The sequence below is a fragment of the Erythrolamprus reginae genome, chromosome 6 (assembly GCF_031021105.1).
Source record: "Erythrolamprus reginae isolate rEryReg1 chromosome 6, rEryReg1.hap1, whole genome shotgun sequence".
NCBI lineage: Eukaryota > Metazoa > Chordata > Lepidosauria > Squamata > Dipsadidae > Erythrolamprus > Erythrolamprus reginae.
The window spans coordinates 21248723-21272356 of NC_091955.1; positions in this window are offsets into that span (position 1 = coordinate 21248723).

Sequence of the window (23634 nt, forward strand, 5' to 3'; positions counted from 1 at the left end):
ATTATTGTATTTATGTTAGCATTGTCTATCTACCCTTTGCCGTCAACTGCTAGATTGCATACATCAAATAAAACACAAGTCAGATGAACAAATCAAATAGCATCCAGTACAGTAATAGCAGGAAGCAGTAGTCTTCAAAGATTGCTGGGACTATTTGAAAGGTCATTGACTGCTGTGTTATATATTATGTATTACATTTCATCTTAAAGGAGCCAAAAGCATTGGACTAAACCAGTGATGGTGAACCTTTTTTGGTTCACATGTCAAATGGGGGGGGGGGGGCATAAGGGAGGTTATTTGCATGTGTGCCCACATGTATGTGTGACATATGTCACGGAAATTAAAAAATCTGTTAGGACCTTAACTCTAGAGGTCGATGGATAGAAGCCTTAATCATTTTAAACAAGATATTTATTTCAAAAACAGAGATAAACAAATAAAAGAACTGTCTCGAGGGACAGGAGAACATATGCGTTCTTACATCATGGAGGTTAAGAAGGAAGAAGAAGAAAGACAAAGTGAGATTGGCAGGATATTGCGACATAAGAGGAGGATCCAATAAGACACACTAGTTAACTGTTTCATTACTAAATGTCTCTGAGGGGCTGTCAATATACAGCGTGACAACATACACATAACCCCGCTCCCAGCAAGCAATGGCACATCCATTTTCTGCTCTCCCCAGGTTTCAGAGCCTTTCTAGGAGCCTGAGGAGGGCGAAAGTGGCCTCTCTCTCTGAAGGTCCTCTGGAAGCCAGAAAATGGCCCATTTGCCAACTTCCAGTTGAACTGGAAGCCCCCCCTTTTTTTTTTTTTTTGCTCTCCCCAAGCTACAGAGCCTTTCTAGGAGCCTGGCTACTGGAGGATCTCTGGGGGAGCATGGAAGGCCATTTTAGCCATCCTCACTTCTCCAGAGGTCCTCTGGAGGCCAGAAACATTCCATTTGCTGACTTCAGGTTGAACCGGAAGTTCTATTTTTTTTGCTCTCCCCAGGGTTCCGAGCCGTTCTAGGAAGTTTTTTCAAGTTGGGAAACAGGCCATTTCTGGCTTCCACGAAAGGCTCTGGGGCTTGGGGAGAGAAAAAAATGGTTATTTATTTATTTATTTATTTATTTATTTATTTATTTATCTATTTATTTATTTATTTATTTATTTATTTATTTATTTATTTATTTATTTATTTATTTATTTATTTATTTATTTATTTATTTATTTATTTATTTATTTATTTATTTATTTATTTATTTATTTATTTATCTATTTATTTATCTATTTATTTATCTATCTATTTATTTATTTATTTATTTATTTATTTATTTATTTATTTATTTATTTATTTATTTATTTATTTATTTATTTATTTATTTATTTATTTATTTATTTATTTATTTATTATTTAGATTTGTATGCCGCCCCTCTTCGCAGACTTGGGGCGGCTCACAACAAAGTGAAACAATTTACAACAAATCTAAATTACAGTTTAAAAATGTTTAAAAAACCCCATTTTCTAAACAAACATTCATACAGACATACCATTCATAAATTGTATATGCCCGGGGGAGATGTCTCAGTTCCCCCATGCCTGACGACAAAGGTGGGTCTTAAGGAGCTTACGAAAGGCAAGGAGAGTAGGGGCAGTTCTAATCTCTGGGGGGAGCTGGTTCCAGAGGGTTGGGGGCCGCCACAGAGAAGGCTCTTCCCCTGGGGCCCGCCAACCGACATTGTTTAGTTGATGGAACCCGGAGAAGGACCACTCTGTAGGACCTAATTGGTCGCTGGGATTTGTGCTGCAGCAGGCAGTCTCGGAGATATTCTGGTCCAGTGCCATGAAGGGCTTTAAAGGTCATAACCAACACTTTGAATTGTGACCGGAAATTGATCGGCAACCAATGCAGACTGCGGAGTGTTGGTGAAACATGGGCATACCTACATAAGCCCATGACTGCTCTCGCAGCTGCATTCTGCATGATCTGGAGTTTCCGAACACTTTTCAGAGGTAGCCCCATGTAGAGAGCATTACAGTAGTCGAAACTCGAGGTGATGAGAGCATGAGTGACTGTGAGCAGTGAGTCCCTGTCCAGATAGGGCCACAACTGGTGCACCAGGCGAACCTGGGCAAACACCCCCACCCAATGGAAGAATTGAAATAAAGCTGCCAGGTGTTCCGTCAAATCTCCCCTTGCCCCCTTTGAAGGAGGGTGGGTGTGGATGGGAGGAAAGCCGGGAGAGCCCAGAAGAGAGGAGGAGGCGGGGGGTGGCGTCATCTCAGCACCCAGGAAAGAAGACAGTGGGCTACCCTCAGAAGAAACGGCCAAGGCAAAGCTCTCGCTGGAGGACCCGGGCTGCGTGGGGGAGAAAGCTGGAGGCTGGGGCCCCCACCCTGTCAACCCATCCTGGCAGCAGCTCGAACCCCCGCCCCGCCAACCCGTCCTGGCAGTGGGGGCTATTGTGTGGCCTTGGCATGGCTTTTGGAGCAGGTGGGGCGGGCACCGTTGGCCAAGGGTGTTTGGGGGGGGGAGACGGGCAAGGCAGCCGGGTGGGAAGGCAGTGGCTCCAGGCTCTCCTGCCTGTCCAGGAGCTGAAAGTTCTGCCCTTCCCCACACCCAGCTTTGGCCCCTGTGGGCTTCTGGCAGGAGGGGGCGATGGGGAATTGACATTGGAACATTGGAACATCATCTTTCGGCTGTGGCGAGGGGGGTGTTTGCCCAGGTTCGCCTGGTGCACCAGTTGCGGCCCTATTTGGACAGGGAGTCACTGCTCACAGTCACTCATGCCCTCATCACCTCGAGGTTCGATTACTGCAACGCTCTCTACATGGGGCTACCTTTGAAAAGTGTTCGGAAACTTCAGATCGTGCAGAATGCGGCCGCGAGAGCCATCGTGGGGCTTCCTAGATTCGCCCACGTTTTTGCAACACTCCGTGGCTTGCATTGGCTGCCGATCAGTTTCCAGTCACAATTCAAAGTGTTGGTAATGACCTTTAATGCCCTACATGACATTGGGCCAGAATACATCCGGAACCGCCTTCTACTGCATGAATCCCAGCGGCCAATAAGGTCCCACAGAGTTGGCCTTCTCCAGGTCCCATCGACCAAACAATGTCATTTGGCAGGCCCCAGGGGAAGAGCCTTCTCTGTGGCGGCCCCAGCCTTCTGGAACCAACTCCCCCCAGAGATTAGAACAGCCCCCTCCCTCCATGTCTTTCTCAAATTACTTAAGACCCACCTTTGTCGCCAGGCATGGGGGAGTTAAGTTATCCTTTCCCCCTAGGCTACTACAAGTTATGCATGGTATGTTTGTGTGTATGTTTGGTTTTATTTTTTATAATAAGGGTTTTTTAGTTGTTTTTATTAATTGGATTGTTCATGTTGTTTTACCACTGTTGTTAGCCGCCCCGAGTCTGCGGAGAGGGGCGGCATACAAATCCAATAAATAATAAATGATAAAATAATAATGGCTGGCCGGGGCTCCCACGGACACATTTTGGCGGTGATATGGGGGAATCGGAGGAATCGGCTGGTGAGAGGGGAAACTGACAGTGAGATGGGGGGACTGCGGAGAGCTCCTCGGATGTTGCCTTCACGCTTTGCTGTGATGGTAGCAGAAGGGCTGAGGGGTAGAGACCCTGCACGGCAAAGCCTGGCTCCAGTTCCCTTGTAATCCTCAGAGCCTGCAAACTGAAAAGTGCTTGACGAAAATGATTTGTGAGAAGAGGCAAAAAAATCTTGAATGCCCGGTTCGTATCTCGCAAAGTTCGTATGTAGAGGCGTTCGTAAGTAGAGGTACCACTGTACTAGAATAGCTGTAAATAACTCTTTGAAGACCACAGATTCTCTGTCCTGTTTTTAAGAAGCACATGGCTCTTCAAGCAGCTGTGCAGCTTGCTGGATGGCTTTCCCGGTTGAAGATGGCACAGGAAACAATTTGTTTAGTTCAGAATGTGAATGGATAAGGAGAAACAACCTCAGCTGTCTAAAACAAATCATATTTGGAGAACTTCTGCCTCTGCCTTTAGACAGTCGAAACCTTTTTACTTGTGCAGAATATGGATGGATATGAAGAAACAACACTCTTTCTCTCTTTATCCATCTTTCTTCCTCCCTCCTCTATCATTCTATCTATCTATTTATCATCTAGTTAGTATCTACTCCCTCTCATATTTCTATCTCTCTCTCCCTGTCTCTCTTTCTCTGTGTTTCTCTCTCTCTCTCTTTCTCTCTCTCTGTATGTATGTGTATGTGTAACATATATATATATATTTTATCTATATGTATGTATGTATGTATATATGTATGTATGTGTGTGTATATATATATATATATGTATGTATGTATGTATGTATGTATGTATGTATGTATGTATATGTATATGTAGATTGTTCTGATTTCGGGTTTTGCCCTGTGTAATATTTTGCATGTTTATGCGAAGTTTCGGTGAAATCACATTCACCATCATCAGGCTGAAGTTCCAAGCTTCGTGTTGTTGTAAAATGGAATGTTTGCAACTGTCATTTCTTCCTAGTATATAGTGTGGGGGTGGAGATTTGGTTTGAATGTAGCAAATAGATTGGGTGATTATGTTTTAGTGATCTGATTGGTTGGTGTAATCATAATTATTAGAAGGATTGACATGGTGATTTTTATGAAGCTTGGAAACTTCAGCCTGATGATGGTGAATGTGATTTCACCGAAACGTCGCATAAACATGCAAAATATTACACAGGGCAAAACCCGAACTCAGAACAATCTACATACATATACCCGTGAAAATTTACGAATATATATATATATATATATAAAATGCACGCACACACACACACATAGCTGGATATGATACGCTTTTCTACGAAACCGAACTCCTTAGCATAGAGTAGAATGTCTAAACTCCCAGCCCGCATGCTGGGTGAGTCACGTGCTGGCCATGCCCACTGGCAGTTGGAACAGAGTTCTTTTCAGGTGGGGAGAGGTAGTAGAATGTTAACTCTTTGGAATCAGATCATCTTATTAATAATATAAAAAATAAATAATGTTCTGATGGTCATTTTGAAAAATCCCTTCTTAGCCAGTGGCTAGAAGCCAAGTGGAACATATGTGGCATGATTATGGCGTGAGTGGTTTTTGCTTTTATATATATATAGATATATATATTTCATCATCTATCTATTTTGCTAGTGTTTTACATTATTGAACCATTTGCTTTTAATTCTATTTTATTATTTTACATTTTTATTAATCATTCATTATTCTTTGTTAGTGGTTAGTGGTTAAAGGAAAAACTGGAATGCATCTTTCTATAGCTAAATCAATACCTAATAAAACATCCAAATTTCTCTCCTGATCTTCGACCACAATTTCTATTATGATAATTCATACAAGATTGTAATCTGCTGACTTACACTGAGGTTCATCTTTTGATTTCTAAAGTAAACAAATTTTATATCTTTTTAAATCAAGACAGGGCTTGTCCCCGAGCATGGTTGCATTCCCCTACAAGTAGATTTAATCGAGAACTTTACAAATATACAAAGCTATGCTGTGTCTAAATCGGGTTTCCCCAGTTGGATGCCTTTCAAAATTTCATAACTGCAGCACTAAGAATTCTCAGCCAGACTGAACTTCAGGTTCCAGATCTAATGCATGATCTTTCCATTTAGAAAGATCAGGTAGGAAACGAGAGAAGGAAAATTTATGCCCGAGGCCCTGGTGATCATGTCCAGCTAGAGCAAAGAGTGCTAGGCATGTGAACTAACAGTGTGATTCAGTTACCATATCACAACATTGGGAAAGAGGGATCCAGACTGGTTGGGCTGCCAGTATTCCTTTGCTCCAAAGAGACAAGAAATTTCCACAAGCTCTTGCATGCTTTTAAATGGGTTAGAGGCAGGGGTCCCCAAACTTTTTACACAGGGGGCCAGTTCACTGTCCCTCAGACTATTGGAGGGCCGGAATATTAAAAAAAACTATGAACAAATCCCTATGCACACTGCACATACCTTATTTTAAAGTAAAAAACAAAATAGGAACATACTATTTAAAGGAGGGGAAGAAGTCTGAAATTCATATATGTTTATGTTTTGTTTTTAATTTTCTTTTGTTAACATCTGATTGTAGGTTTTCTTGGCTTATAGAAAAATATATAAAGAAAGAAGGAAGCACTTTGGCATAATGGTTAATAAGTTCGAAATATAATTGGTGTTGTACTTTTTGAAGGAACATTAAGGAGGGAATTTAATTAAAAGAAAATGAATGTAACTAGATGACAAAATTAGAAAAAAAACTTTTGCAACTTTTTTGATGATTGATATTAGTTACTAACAAAATACAGCATTTTATTCATAGAAAATTAGATGGAACACTGTGTTGTATCACTCACCTGTGGGCCAGATAAATGGCCTCAGCGGGCCGCATGTGGCCCACGGGTCGTAGTTTGGAGACCTCTGGGTTAGAGTATATCGTTCATATTGTCGTTTCAACCTTCATCCCGCCCGCCCTTTTAGATAGATTTCATTCCTACATTAACTTGATGAAATCTTCTCTTCCCAAGCCAACGTCCTAAAAAAGCAACAACCCCTAAGAGGGAATGAAGCCCAGACTACAAATATTTTTAATGCAATAAAGAAAGATAAAATCATTGATGATTATTGGCTATCCCCAGTAATGGGCAGCCAAACTTTTTACAGCCACACTGTGGGTGTGGCTTATTTTGTGGGTGTGGCTTAATGGTCACGTGACTGGGTAGGAGTGGCTTGCCGGCCATGTGACCAGGTAGGAGTGGCTTGAACGAACATCATCGTTCAAGTGAACTGTTAAGTCCTCGACTTACAGCCTTACCAGTGGCGCTCGCTGGGGTGACAATTTGCTTCATCATAAAACTGTGATTGGTTAAAATACAATAAAATATAGAGGGAATTTGAATAAATAATAGGTTAAAATGCAGTATAATATGCTAAAATTGAGTAGTAAAACATGAGAATATAACTCGTGCAAAGGATTATATCAAACAAATCTAAGATACTGATATAAAATATTCTTAAGTGAGTTCATCTCCTTTGCCTGACACCTCAATATGTTCTATAAAACGTATTCTCATCTGAACAGCCCTGACTATAAACTTAGCGGTTCTAGAAACTACATATATATTTGTACCCTGAAGAAAATATGATAATTGTTTATTACAGTCCCAGTGTATGATTTTGTCAAGTAGGGGCTGTAAATACTGAGGTGACTGGGTAGGAGTGGCTTGCCGGCCATGTGACCAGGTAGGAGTGGCTTGAACGATCATCATCATTCAAGTGAACTGTTAAGTCCTCGACTTACAGCCTTACCAGTGGCGCTCGCTGTGGTGACAATTTGCTTCGTGTTTCCTGCACTCTCCTTCCTGGGTCATCCCCACCTCAAGCTCGGTAGCTAGGCGAACGGGTGCTGCCAGAAGCATAAATGCTGCCAGCGCCGCTTCCACCCACACCTACTGCTTGCACCTCAGGTGAGAGGTGGCTGTGTGAGGCTGGAGGGGAGCTGGGCAGGAGAGAGGGAAGCTCATCCAAGGCCAGGAAGGAGGAAAGAGGAAAAAAGCAAGGAGCACAGACACAGCAATAGCAGTAGGGAAGAAAAGAAGAGTCGAACCGAGCTGAGACCGGTAATCCAGGAAGTGACAGCCATCAGTCAGCTGGAGCTGCACACCCATCTTCATTTCCATGGGTGGAACTGCGTTCCATCCCGTCCTGCCTGCTATCCCTTTCATGGAAAATACAAACATAATCAGAATCACCGCAGAAAACTAATGTCCTTTTTCTTTCTGTTTCATTCTTTGGGCAGTGTCAAATACAAAATAGGTGGCAAACAAACTTAAAGAATTTCAATGCTGTATGGCAGTTGCCTTTGCTGGAGCCTTGAAAATCCGACGTTCTTTTGCGACAGTGGCGTATTCATTTGTATTCCATTGCAATTCATTTAAAGAGAATTTGATCTTTACCTAGGAATAAAATGAAATATTTGGGGAGCTCTCACAGCATATTATGGAGTAGCGATTTTGCACAAGGAAGGTTCCACATTACTGATAACAGCAGACACTACATGTTATATCTTTGTATACCACCAATATGCACATGACAAAAGACCAAACAAACAAACTGACAAACAAACAAACAAATCTTAGCCAAAAAGCTGAGAACTATGTCCATGCCACGTTGAGAATGCCTTATTTCATTCTGCCAAATATCATAAAATTCTGATTCTTCTTGATTATTTAACCGTCTCGTCATCATATCTAATTCGGCACAGTCTAAAATCTTCTTAAGAATATCTGTTTCTTTTGGAATCTCACTATCTTTCCATTTTTGTGCAAAAACTATCCTAGCTGCTACTAATATATTTATATTTATATTTGTATTTATAATTTGATATGCCCAATAAAAAAAAAATATGACATTTGGCAGAATGTATATATTTGGTGGGAAACAAGGAATAAGAGATAAGCGTGTTGCTATACTATTTTGCATATTTGAATTTAGTATTAGAATTGTACAAGATGGTAATTAGTAGTATAAATATAAATCTCTTTCATCTGTTTTTTTTTCTTTTTTCTTTTTTTCTCTTTGTTTTTTCATAAAAACTTTCTCTTTCTCATATATATCTTTATAAATTTTGATACAGACTTAGATTTATATTAAGACTGATATTTTTATTCTATATAATAATATGTATTTTATAGATAAATTTTTTACTTTCATATGAAGACTTCTACTTTGAGCGGAGCGACTGTAGCTCCATTAAGTGTTATATGTTTTGTTTGTTGTGTTTGTTACTTTGAAAAAATCAATAATTTTTTTTTAAAAAAAAGAGAATGCCTTATTTCAGAAGCTAAACAGAGTCAGACCCGGTTTGTATGGGAGACCGCATGGGAAATGGTGCGGTAAGATTTCACTCTGTTCTCTAGAATTTCCCGATGCAGGTCAATGTCAAAAGAATTTAAAGCACAATGACCTACATATTTGGGCTTCAGTTAAGAAAAAAATGTTCTTCACTTATGCGATTACTACAATAACAAACTGGGGTTTTAATATCAGAGCAATTTTCTCTTTTCTCTTGCTTCAGTATCCATATGAATGAAAGCATGTGAAGAATTGTCACTCGGCTACTCTTTTGTTTCCGCTTGGTTTGGTTTTAAGAAAAGTCTCATAATCTCTCTAGGAAAGTGGTAGAACAAGACCTAAATTAGTGCCACATATTTTATATTTTTCTGAGCAGAATGTTAAAAAGGTCATTATTGTTTTTCTATCCCTCTCAGAATGCCACAGGACTGGATCGATGGGTAAGAAGGGTCATTGTGAAAAATTGGCTTGTGTTCACACAACACAATGACTGCAAAATCATTTTCCAGAGTTGGCTTACAGTCCCCACCTCTCCCTCAAAGAAGAATTAACTACCACCTGGTCTCAATCACACTGTCAGGTATGAAAAACAAGGCCCACACATGCAGACTGCAAGCTATTTATCTATCTATCTATCTATCTATCTATCTATCTATCTATCTATCTATCTATCTATCTATCTATCTACCTACCTACCCACCCACCCTCCATCCATCCATCCATCCATCCATCCATCCATCCATCCATCCATCCATTTAGTCAACCAATTATAGAGTGGTAATTTGTACAAATAAAACATTAGATAAGTAATGATAAAAAGTAACAAAAGAAGACAATAGGACAGGGATGGTAAGCACAGTGGTGCGCTTATGCACGCCCCTTACAGACCTCTTAGAAAGGGGGAGAGGTCAATTGTAGATAGTCTAAGGCTAAAGGTTTTGGTACTAGGAGTAGAAGGGACTATGCTGGCTGGAGAATTTTGGGAGTTGAAGTCCACATATCTTAAAGTTGCCAAGTTTGGGGACCCTTGTCATAGGGGGTCAAATAAGTAATGAGGAAAAAATCAATATTAATACATACAGTCAGTGGGAGGAGATGGGTGATAGGAATGGGGAGAAAAAAAACTAGTAGTAATAGTAGTCCATACTTAGTATGACAGTGCTGAGGGAATTATTTGCTTAGCAGAGTGATGGCGTTTGTGAAAAAACTATTCTTGTGTCTAGTAGTCTTGGTATGCAGTGCTCTATAGTGACATTTTGAGGGTAGGAGTTGAAACAGTTTATGTCCAGGATGTGAAGGGGTCAGTAAATATTTTCACAGCTCTCTTTTTGATTCTAGCATGTATGCGTGAGGGAAACCTTTACCTTTATGATACAGGAATCTCCCAAGGTTGGCTGGCTACTCGTGGGAACAATTAGATAAGACTCTAAGGAACTTGGGGGAGGATTGGTCTTAGCCATTTTGCAGTTGCATGTTAGACGTAGGCTAACTCCACATTTGAGCCTGGCCTAGGTTTGGTTCTTCGCAACACAAAGCTAAGCATAATTGTTTAATAACTAATGATTGGCCAAATCATAGCTAACAAATGATGTGGTAACTGAATCAATCTATTGATTCACTATGTCCAGTATTGTACATTCTAATTTTGCAGGCTAGGTAGAAATTTTCCTCTTGCTACCCACCTGATCTTTTTAATTGAAAGGATTATAGATTGAATTTAGAATTTTATCCCCATATTAACATTCTTGGAAACCTTCAATGGACAGAAACGGATTCCATTGGGAAAACTGGACATGTTAGAATCTGGTAAGTCTGTTAAAGACACTACACTACAAAAATGTAGGTATCAGGCTTTTGATTTTCATCTGGTGTCATTGGAGTCTCCAGTTTTGCTGCAGCCATTCTGTTGGGGTTTTACTATCTATTTGAAACAGGTTGAGATAAAGAACCAAATCTTTCATCTGTGTCTCAGCTGTTTTAGGACTTGCCCAGAGGCTTAAAATAGTCTTCAAAGGATGCAGCAGATATTAGTGTCTCCGAGCAACTTTTACTGGGATGAAGTTGCAACTTTGAATTCTTGAGATATTTTCTCATCTCCTGAAATGAAAACTATGAAATTGGAAACGGAGTGAAGTAGGAAGATTTCCATTTACAATTTCCTCTTGATCATTTCTTCCTCTGCATCTTCACCATTTATTCTAATTTCCTAGCATACTTCCCGTGCATGTTAAATTCTTACATCTGCTTCTTTTTCTATTTCTCCCACTTGTCATATTCTGCAACCTTTGCCTTGTAAGGCAGAGAATTATCCTCTAGGCTACAGTATCCAATCCCTTCAGCTCTGCACCAGGGAAGGGTTACATATTTTTGTGTCGAATCACCCTGGTGTATTGAAGGGACATCACAGCTCCTTATTTGCCTCTCGGCCCAACCCAGGGCCATTTCCAAGGCAGTTAATTTTATTGATAGCCTACAATTCTATCTGTATGTGTCACATTTTTTAAATTTATTTTTTGCTGAATTTGAAAATTAAGGGAGACTAGGATAGATCTATTTCAGCCTTATTTTGGCCTCATCAGCTAGCCATGTATATAAGGGAAAACTGGAAATGAAAATGAATGCAATGTTTTAACATGGCATAAAAAGAATTACACACTGAAGTGGAGTCCTGAGTCCTGTCCAGAGGTTTTGAATAAAGTAGAGAAGGATGCAAGAATGTTTTTTCGTCTGTGAACTGGTATTAATTCATTAAGAGCCAAGACAACACCATAATTAGTGCTGGGATAGAATTACCATAAACACAAATCGGAAACTATGCCCCACAACTCTGATTATTTCCAAAGCAGAGTGCAGATCAGATTGTGGGCTGAAATGACTGTCAATCATATGGCAACTATTGCTGTGAATTAACAATTAGATTAATTCTTGTATTTGTCAAACAGAGGGCGCTATTTGCAAGAAGTTTTTTTTTACTGAGTGGTACTCCATCAGTAGTGCAGAGAACTGGTAGTGGAAATTTTCAGTAGTTTGGAGAACTGGTAAATACAACCTCTGACTGGCCCCATCCCCATCTATTCTCATCTATTCAGCCAAGTCGCAGCTGATTGGGAGGAAATGGGGATTTTGCAGTAACCTTCCCCTGGAGTGGGGAGGGAATTGAGATTTTACAGTATCTTTCCCCTGCCCACCAAGCCATGCCCACTGAACCACACCACACCCATAAAGCTATGCCCATAGAACCAGTAGCAATTTGTGAAACCAGATAAGGTAAAAACAGACTATTCAGTGGAAAGTCTTATAACAATGATGTTAAATCAGGGGTGAATTTCAGCAGGTTCTGAGAGGTTCGGGGGGGGGGACAGTCTAACCTATCAAAAACAGCATCACAGAAAACATATTAGGAACACAAGTTAAAATAGGGAAGAAAATGGTAAGTGAATACCTATCTACCCTAGATGAATTCAAATCACCAGGACCAGATGGATTACACCCCAAGGATCTGAAGGAACTGGCAGACGAAATCTCAGAACCACTGAACTATATCTTTCAAAGATCATGGAGCACTGGGGAACTGCCAGAGTACTGGAAAAGAGCTGATGTAGTTCCCATCTTCAAAAAAGGGAAATAAACAGATCCAGGAAACTACAGACCTATCGGCCTGACTTCAATACCAGGGAAGATTTTGGAAAAGATAATCAAGAAACAAATAAAAAAACACCTAGAAGCAAACAAAGTGACAATCAAAAGCCAATGTGGGTTTGTCAAAAACAGATCATGCCAGACTAATTTCATTACATTCTTCGACAAAGTGACAAAATTAATGGACCAGAGGAATGTGTGGTTTTACTTGGACTTCAGTAAGGCTTTTGACAAAGTAGACCATAGCCTACTAGCAGATAAAGTAGAAAAATGTGGGATGGACCGCAACACCACCATATGGATTCAAAACTGGCTAACCAATGGCACTCAGTGTGTAGTGCTCAAGGGAACTGTATCTACATGGAGGGATGTATGCAATGAAGAATGCAATGGAGTACCCCAAGGCTCTGTTTTAAGCCCAGTACTCTTCAACATCTTCATCAATGGAGTACATCAAATTTGCAGATGACGCCAAACTGGCAGGAATAGCCAACTCTCCAGAAGATAGGTCAAGATACAGAAGGATCTTGACAGACATGAACATAGGGAGCTATCAAACAAAATGAAATTCAATGGTGAAAAAAGTAAGGCTCTATATTTAGTCAAGAAAAGCAAAATGCACAGGTACAGTAGATGTGGTACTTTGCTCAACAGCAAGAACTCCAAAGCACCTGAGGGTAGGACAAGAAGCAATAGGTAGAAACTAACAAGGAGAGAAGTAACATAGAACTTGTTCTGTCGGGCTCTCTGGTAGAATCCTCCCAAAAATTCAGAGGTACAAATTTCAGACACACACACGTTTGAAAATTCAAAACAATGTTCTTTATAAGGAAAATTCACTTAACCTAAGCCCTCTTTTGGTATAGCAAAGAGCACTCATCTCCAAACAAACTGGTAATTTGTACAAGTCCCTTATCAGTTCTGAGATACTTAGCTTGCAGCTGTGAGGCAATTCACAGTCCTTCTTCTTTCACAAAGTGAAACACACTTTGCTCTGGTTTAGTTTCAAAGCGGGGAAAAATCAGCACACAAAAGGTCAAAGTCAGTAAAGCAGTCACGAAACACAACGATCAGATAATCCTCCACAATGGCCAAACCCACAGGCTGCTATTTATAGCAGCCTCACTAATCACCACAGCCTCACCCAACCACAGGTGGCCTCATTTTCTTTGATAATAATCTCTCAGTTGTTATTGCCCATGCATCGTTCTCCGCATGCATGGCTGTATCATTAAATCTTGTTCTGAATCCAAGGAGGAGATAGATAATTGATCTCCTTCTGAGCTGTCTGCCACACTCTCCTCCTCCCTGTCACTCATGTCTTCTTGGTCAGAGGAGCCTTCATCAGCAGATTCCACTGGGGGCAAAACAGGCCCCCACATCCACTGTCCTTGGGGCAGGAGCTGGGCCAGAGCTAACCACAACAGAACTAAGGAAAAATTTCCTAACAGTTAGAACAATTAATCAGTGGAACAGCTTGCCTCCAGAAGTTGTGAATGCTCCAAGACTGGAAATTTTTAAGAAGATGTTGGATAACCATTTGTCTGAAGTAGCGTAGGGTTTCCTGCCTAAGCATGGGGTTGGACTAGAAGACTTCTAAGCTCCCTTCCAACTCTGTTGTTGTTATTATTATTGATTATTATTGATTATAATTATGATTTTTATTAGTTTTATTTTTTATTTTTTTCCTGGAGAACTGGCAGTGGAAATTTTTAGTAGTTCATAGAACTAGCAAATACCGTCTCTGGCTGGCCCCAGAGTGGGTTGGGAATGGAGATTTTGCAGTATCCTCCCCCTGGAGTGGGTTGGGAATAAAGATTTTGCAATATCCTTCTCCCAGGAGTTAAGAGGGAATGGAGATTTTACAGTATCTTTCCCCCTTCCACATCCACCAAACCATGCCCACAGAACCAGTAGGGAAAAATTTTGAATTTCACCCTTGTGTAGATGTTTTTGACTCATAATATGAAGGGAAGAGATACATGAGAAAATATTGATATTTGGAAACTTGTAAGGCAATCAAAACAGACAGTGAGAGAAGAAAGTGTGGCCAGGAGCTAGAAGATGACAGGTTGTCTGATGACATTATCTTACAAGAATTCGAAGAAGTAGTTACCGACACACAGCCTTTCAGGTTATGGAGAGTCAAAAGCTATTGAATGACTAAACAGCAAAACTGTGAAATAATCAGAATAAGATGAGCCCTGGTACGCTTTAATTATAAAATGACTGAACAGATGATGGAAAGGCGGGTCATCTGAAAATAACATTAAGGCAAAAATACATTTATAACATTGTACAAGTCTGGAATTTATTCAGCGTTTGTGAGCAGTTCTGGCCAAAAATGTCTTCTTAAATGCTTTTTCAACAATTCAACCCTGTGATCTTCCCCCATTCTGCAATCTTTAAAAAAAACAAGACATAATGCAGGGAGAGATGCCATCTACTGATGAATTTTATTCAAATGCCTGTCTTAAGGTGTTCTGTCTTTTTAATCATGCTTTCAGATATTCCTCTAGTTATGGGAGTATTTTGATCCATGTGTGCTGGTCAGCTAATCCTTATAAATGCAGCTGAAGAGGTCACCAGTCTTGTGAAGTGCCAATATCAACACTACACGAAGATGCATGAAGCCTTCAAGCCACATTCTATTTACCACTAGACACCCAGATCTATCTTGTTTGCACTTCTTGCTGCTGCTTGTTGTATAATATTTTGCATGCTGAATTTTGCCATAATACTACCATTCAAAATGTATGGCAACTTTATTTTTTGCCTGTAGAGCAGTGGTGGCACAATGGTTAGCGTGCAGTATTGCAGGCTAGTTTTGCTGATCGCTGACTGCCAGTGGTTCTGCAGTTCGAGTCTCACCAGTTCAAGGTTGACTCAGCCTTGCATCCTTCTGAGATTGGTAAATGAGGACCCAGATTGTTGGAGGCAAGATGCTGACTTTGTAAAATTGCTTAGAATCCCCCAGGGGTTGGGTGGCATACAAATCCAAATGAATGAATTAATTAATTAATGGCTGTAAAGCACTGTGAAGTAGTACAGTGATACCTCGTCTTACAAACGCTTTGTCATACAAACTTTTCGAGACACAAACCCAGGGTTTAAGATTTTTTTGCCTCGTCTTACAAACTATTTTCACCTTACAAACCCACCATCCCCACTGGAATGCTCCACCTCCAGATTTCTGTTGCCAGAGAAGCACCCATTTTTGTGCTGCTGGGATTTCCCGGAGGCTCCCCTCCATAGGAAACCCAACCTCCGGATGTCCGTGTTTTTGTGATGCTGCAGGGGAATCCCAGCAGGGGAATCCAGCAGCGCAAAATTGGGCACTTCGCTGGCAACGGAATTCTGGAGGTGAGGTTTCCCAGCAAGGGGAGCCTCAGTAAAATCGCAGTATCACAAAAACACACAGGGCCGGAGATGCTGCGATTTCACTGATGCTCCCTTCGCTGGGAAACCCCACCTCCAGACTTCCGTTGCCAGCGAAGCGCTTGTTTTTACGATGCTGGGATTCCCCTGCAGCATTGCAAAAACAAAGAAGTCCAGAGGTGGGGTTTCCCATGGAGGGGAGCCTCAGGAGAATCCCAGCAGCGCAAAAATGGGTGCTTTGGCTGGCAAAAGGGGTGAATTTTGGGCTTGCACGCATTAATTGCTTTTCCATTGATTCCTATGGGAAACATTGTTTCGTCTTACAAACTTTTCACATTAAGAACCTCATCCCGGAACCAATTAAGTTTGTAAGACAAGGTATCACTGTATATATAAATGCTATGGCATACTTGGCTCTTTTTCAAAAGATCCCATTTCCACAATGTTCCATCTTTCTTGTGTGGAGTTTCTGTTAGGACAAAGACATTTAATTGCCCAACCAGTCATCTCAGTTTCACACGTCTCTCAAAACACACACACAAAACACAATAGCTTTGTCTGAATAAGGAAATCAAGGACATTTGTACTTCACAATCTGCCATTAATGAAGATTGTCCCCTCATAGGCTTTCTTCCATGACAGTTGTATATTCGTTGGAGACAAATCAGTACTGATTATAAAAACTTTGGACTGGGTTGAAGCTTGCCTACCTGAACTACAGTGATACCTCCTCTTATGAACCGCTCGTCATATGAAATTTTCGAGATACAAACCCAGGGTTTAAGATTTTTTTGCCTCTTCTTCCAAACTATTTTCACTTTACGAACCCGCCACCGCCGCTGGGATGCCCCGCCTCGGGACTTCTGTTGCCAGCCAAAGTGCCAGTTTTCGCACTGGTGGGATTCCCCTGAGGCTCCCCTCCATGGGAAACCCCACCTCCGGATTTTGCAATGCTGCAGGGGAATCCCAGCAGGGGAATCCCACCATCATGAAAATGGGCACTTTGGCTGGCAACGGAAGTCTGGAGGTGGGGTTCCCCAATGAGGGAAGCCTCAGCGAAATCACAGCATCGGAAATGCTGCAATTTTGCTGAGGCTTCCCTCACTGGAAAACCCAACCTCCGGAGTTCCGTTGCCAGCCGAAGCACCCGTTTTCACACTGGTGGGATTCTCCTGAGGCTCCCCTCCTTGGGAAACTCCACCTCCGGACATCCACGTTTTTGCGATGCTGCAGGGGAATCCCAGCAGGGGAATTCGAGTATCGTAATAATGGGCATTTTGCTGGCAATGGAAGTCTGGAGGTGGGGTTTCCCAGCGAGGGAAGCCTCAGTGAAATCGCAGCATCACTTCCATTGCCTGTGAAGCGTCCATTTTTGCAATGGTGGGATTCCCCTGCTGGGATTCCCCTGCAGCATCACAAAAACTCGGAAGTCCAGAGGTGGGGTTTCCTATGGAGGGGAGCCTCAGGGGAATCCCACTAGCATGAAAACGGGCACTTCGGCTGGCAAAAGGGGTGAATTTTGGGCTTGCACGCATTAATCACTTTTCCATTGATTCCTATGGGAAACATTGTCGCCCCGAGTCTTCGGAGAGGGGTGGCATACAAATCCAAGTAATAAATAAATAAATAAACAAATAAATTGTTTTGTTTTACAAACTTTTCATCTTACGAACCTCGTGCTGGAACCAATTAAGTTCGTAAGACAAGGTATCACTGTACCTCTTTCTTATCTTTTTTAAATTCGTTTGTTTGTCAAAATGTACAAAATAGGAGCTATAGGTATAAACATAAGCAAAGTAAGTACAGACAAATGAGGACAATAGGACATTAAGACAAGGATGTAGGCACAATGGTGCACTTATGCACGCCCCCTATAGACCTCTTAGGAATGGGGTGAGGTCATCATAAACCAAAGATTTTCTCCTAACTGTACCGTGGCTGGATTAATACTGGGCAAATCAATCATTTTCATGTTTGGCCCATTATTCTGCATTCTCAAAATGATATAATCTGGTATTCATTTCAAATGCTGTCTTTAGATTCTGATATAATTGTGTGCCTACATTAACATATTCCTTTCAAAATACAGAAGATGGAACCCAAGTTACATCAGCCATCCTTTTTCACTGGCAAGTCCTTTCCTGGCTGTAATATATGGACATCCTCACCTAGCTAAACCTATGCGCCCCACCCCCATTTTGATATGCTGTCATGTAAGGGTTAAATGGAGGAGTTTTAATTTCATTTATTAGAAACTGTTTCATCTTTTATTGTTTATCTGTGGATGTCAGCCTTGGAAGTTGCTTGAGCCAGGAAGCATAGAAATAGATCAATCTGTCCATTGCAGTTTTCTCTTAAATTACACTCTCTCATTTACCTAAGCAAGCGGGGTTCAATTAATCCAATTTCAATTTTGTTTTAAAGTTAACACATTTATCATTTTGGATGACTAATATCCAAAATTTCTCTATACGCATTTGCGCTAGAGGCAGAATAACAACACGGACACCAAGAGTTGGGTTTAAATGGGTCACTTTATTAAAGTTAGATGAATATTGTGTTGGTTATGACCTATAAAGCCCTTCATGGCACCGGACCAGATTATATCAGGGACCGCCTTCTACTGCACGAATCCCAGCGACCAGTTAGGTCCCACAGAGTGGGTCTTCTCCGGGTCCCGTCAACTAAACAATGTCACTTGGCGGGACCCAGGGGAAGAGCCTTCTCTGTGGCTGCCCCGGCCCTCTGGAACCAACTCTCCCCAGATATTAGAATTGCCCCCACCCTCCTTGCCTTTCGTAAGCTACTTAAAACCCACCTCTGCTGCCAGGCATGGGGAAATTGAGATACTCTTTTCCCCTAGGCCTTTACAATTTTATGCATGGTATGTCTGTATGTATGTTTGGTTTTTATAATAATGGGTTTTTAACTGTTTTTAGTATTGGATTATTATTATATGCTGTTTTATTATTGTTGTTAGCCACCCCAAGTCTGCGGAGAGGGGCGGCATACAAATCCAATAAATAGATAGATAGATAGATAGATAGATAGATAGATAGATAGATAGATAGATAGATAGATTATTGACCAATCACCAGGACCTGCAGAGGCCACTAATCAATTTGGGGTGGAAGTAATTCTCAAATAACCTTCCTGGGCAGCTATGGGCATAGCCCTTGCTGAACAAGGTGAAAGTACCACGCCTTCACCTGGTTCCTGGCCATGCCTTCGCATGTGGGAGGGCTCACCGTCCAATCCCTTTCCGATTATTGGGATAGGTGTGTCCGTTTCCTCTTGAGCCGGGTGAAGAGGAAGAAGGCCTAGGCGCAGCCCTCTTAATAGGGCTCGCCCAGGCACACCCCCAGCCAGCGAGAAGTGCGCATGAAAGCACGATGCTGGCACCACGATCTTGCGATACTTTGCGAGACCGCAGCTGGCCGGGACCATGCTGTGCCGAGTTCTTCCTGGCCCTGGTGCAGTTTCGGGCAGTCGTTAAATCAGCTGCCCATGCATTTCCTTTTGCAATTTTACCTAAGAGTTCTAATTTTAGAAACGATTTCCTCTCCTATATTATATACTTGATACACTTTTTATGAATATAGGGGGTTTTTTGAGCAGGAATTTGCTCTGAAGCATGAAAAATATGCTGAAACTGTATTGCATCATTTGAGACAGTGTCATTGTAGAATGATAATTAAACTTCAAATAGCAGATCAATGCAACATTTGAGAAGTTTACAGTGGGCAGAAGTTCTTTGGAGCAGAATAAGTGGAAGAAAGGAAAAAGGTATTTGAACTAAGTTTTGATTTATTCATTTTATCTTTGTAAATGCAAGGAAGGAACTGTAGTGCTAAGGACAGAATGGATAGGGAAATTAGGATAGTAGACAGTCAAGAGAAAAATTAAAGATGTCTTCAGGAATACCAAAAAGTCTATGTGATGTCTCTCCATCCATACAATTGAAGTTCTGCACCTTTTTTTAGTATGTGTTGCCAACACGTTGCCAAAATAAAAGAGCTTTGATTGCATGATAGACGTAGAAGACATAGAAGTCTTTATTGGCCGAGTGTGATTGGACACACAAGGACTTTGTCTTGGTGCATATGCTCTCAGTGTATATAAAAGAAAATATAGATTTGTCAAGAATCATGTGGTATAACACAATGATTGTCACAGGGATCAAATAAGCAATGAAGAAACAATCAATATTAATAAAAATCTTAGGACAAGCAACAAGTTACAGTCATACAGTCCTAAGTGGGAAGAAATGGGTGATAGGAATGATGAGAAAAAACTAGTAGAAATAGAAGTGCAGACTTAGTAAAAAGTTTGACAGTGTTGAGGGAATTATTTGTTTAGTAGAGTGATGGCATTTGTGAAAAAACTGCTCTTGTGTCTAGTCTTGGTGTGCAGTGCTCTGTAGCGACGTTTTGAGGGTAGGAGTTGAAACAACTTGTGTCCAGGATGTGAGGGGTCAGTAAATATTTTCACAGCCCTCTTTTTGCTCATGCAGTATACAGGTCCTCAATGGAAGGCAGGTTGGCAGCAATTGTTTTTTTCTGCAGTTCTGATTATCCTCTGAAGTCTGTGTCGGTCTTGTTGGGTTGCAGCACCAAACCAGACAGTTATAGAGGTGCAGATGACAGACTCAGTGATTCCTCTGTAGAACTGTATCAGCAGCTTCTTGGGCAGTTTGAGCTTCCTGAGTTGGCACAGAAAGAACATTCTTTGTTGTGCTTTTTTGATGATGTTTTTGATGTTAGGTGACTACTTGGGACATCATTCTATTTTTTTTTGGTGTCCTCTCTGCAAACAACCTGGGAAATATATTTCTTCTTAGACCACAAAGTGGTGACCTGAAAAGTACATTTAGACCCCCCAGCTCAGGAAGGCTATGATCCAAGTTGTTCCCTGTTATTTCATTTTTGGTTTTATTTTCTGCAAGAAGCATGCCCCAGGCCAGAGCCCAAAGGCAGTCTATTTGTCGTATATTCAGCTGATGTTCTACAAGAATGTCCACTCCTGTGATAAATAAGCAATTCATCTTGTTAGTGGTTTATCCCCAAGTCTCCCTTTGGCAAAGCACGATGGTGTTTGTGCCACTTTCAAAATGAGCAATTACAACTTTAATGAAATTAACTTGAAGATTTAAACCAATGGGAAGTCTGAGCCCCTCACCCTCCTCTGTTTTAAAATGCTTCATTCTCTTAATGACACGGTACTTCAGAGAGAGGACTTTTGCTGCGGCAGCAATTTTCTTTCACAGCAATGTTTCAACAGCAGCGTCCCCAGGTTTCTAGGATGTGCAAATGCCAGGTGTCTGTAAAATAGCTTTTCTCTAGGGAGAAGAAGGGAATGCAAAGAGAAGCATTCACTGTCTTGGCCAGAAGCCCAACCTGCAGTGGCTTTGGAAAATATACTGCAGTGTCACAGCTCTGTTCCTCCTAATTAGTGTCAGTCTATCGATGAAAACACCAGCTAGATGGCAAAGACTCCAGTGAATCTAACAAATGGAGAAAGTGTTTGGGTTACTGGTGGCATAGAGCAGTGTTTTTCAACCAGTGTGCCGTGGCACACTAGTGTGCCGCGAGACATGGTCAGGTGTGCCGCGAAGCTCAGCAAGAGAGAGAGAGAAAGAAAGCAAGAGAGAAAGAGAAAGAGAGAGAAAGAAAACAAGAGAGAGAGAGAGAGAGGCAGGGAAGGAAGGAGACATAGAAAAAGCAAAAAAGAGAGGAAGGAAGGAAGGAAGAGAGAAAGGAAGAGGGATGGAGAGAGAGAGGAAGGAAGGAAGAGAGAGAAAGAGGGAGAGAAATAGAGCGAAGGGGAGGAAGAGAGAGAGAGATAATTTTTTTGTCCAAACTTTTTTAGCCTTCACCCACTCCCCCCCGCTCAATGTGCCCCATGATTTTGTATATGTAAAAAATGTGCCACAGCTCAAAAAAGGTTGAAAATCACTGGCATAGAGGGCTTAAAGCCATGTTCCTGCCTTCCTACATAGCTTCTGCTCTGGCAATCTCTCACTACTTACTAGAGCCTACAAAACCTATGCCAGACCCATTCTCAAATACAGCTCATCTGTCTGGAACCCACACCACATCTCAGACATCAACACTCTCGAAAACGTCCAAAGGTACTTCACCAGAAGAGCCCTTCACTCCTCCACTTGTAACAGAATACCTTACGAAAATAGACTAACTATCCTGGATCTTGAAAGCTTAGAACTGCGACGCCTAAAACACGATCTAAGTATTGCCCACAAGATCATATGCTGCAACGTCCTTCCGGTCAATGACTACTTCAGCTTCAACAGCAACAACACAAGAGCATGCAACAGATTCAAACTTAACATCAACCGCTCCAAACTTGACTGTAAAAAATATGACTTTAACAATCGAGTTGTCGAAGCGTGGAACTCATTGCCAGACTCAGTGGTGTCAGCCCCCAGCCCCAAACATTTCTCCCTAAGACTCTCCACGATTGACCTCTCCAAGTTCCTAAGAGGCCAGTAAGGGGCGTACATAAGTGCACTGATGTGCCTATCGTCCCCTGTCCAATCTTCTTTCCTTATCTCATATCTCATACATTTTCTCTCCTTTCCTCCAACCTCTCTTCTTTCTTACTTTCTATCATTATATATATTACTTAATGTCTATTCTCCTTCATATGTATTGTGTATTGGACAAAGAATAATTAATTAATTAATTAATTAATTAATTAATTAATTAATTAATTAAATAAATAAATAAATAAATAAATAAATAAATAAATAAATAAATAAATCAGATCTATTTGCAATCAAAGGGGATATATCTGCATGGATGTTGCTAAGTATAGCAGATAACCCAGAAGATGATTGGGCAACCTTTTGAAATTGTGGATCACTGGTTTGCAAATGTGAACACACACACATTCCACCTCTGTACATCAGTGAAGGGCTACCAAAATTTTTACTACCACACTGTGGGCCTGGCTCATACAGGACGCCCTGCATTTTAGGGGTAGTGATTTTTGACAGTCTCAAAATGGGTGAGCAGTGTGGTCGGGCAGTAGGAAAAGCAAGTAGGCTGCTTGGCTGCATAGCTAGAGGTATAACAAGCAGGAAGAGGGAGATTGTGATCCCGTTGTATAGAGCGCTGGTGAGCCCACATTTGTAATACTGCGTTCAGTTCTGGAGACCTCACCTACAAAAAGATATTGACAAAATTGAACGGGTCCAAAGACGGGCTGCAAGAATGGTGGAAGGTCTTAAGCATAAAACGTATCAGGAAAGACTTAATGAACTCAATCTGTATAGTCTGGAGGACAGAAGGAAAAGGGGGGACATGATCGAAACATTTAAATATATTAAAGGGTTAAATAAGGTTCAGGAGGGAAGTGTTTTTAATAGGAAAGTGAACACAAGAACAAGGGGACACAAACTGAAGTTAGTTGGGGGAAAGATCAAAAGCAACGTGAGAAAATATTATTTTACTGAAAGAGCAGTAGATCCTTAGAACAAACTTCCAGCAGACGTGGTTGGTAAATCCACAGTAACTGAATTTAAACATGCCTGGGATAAACATATATCCACTGTAAGATAAAATACAGGAAATAGTATAAGGGCAGACTAGATGGACCATGAGGTCTTTTTCTGTCGTCAGTCTTCTATGTTTCTTTCAACATCTTTCAGTGCAAATTGGGTGCTCTGGGGTGGAGCTCCATTTTCGCTACCCCGCTGCGTTCTCCCCCCATCCAGGCAGTAGCCCACCC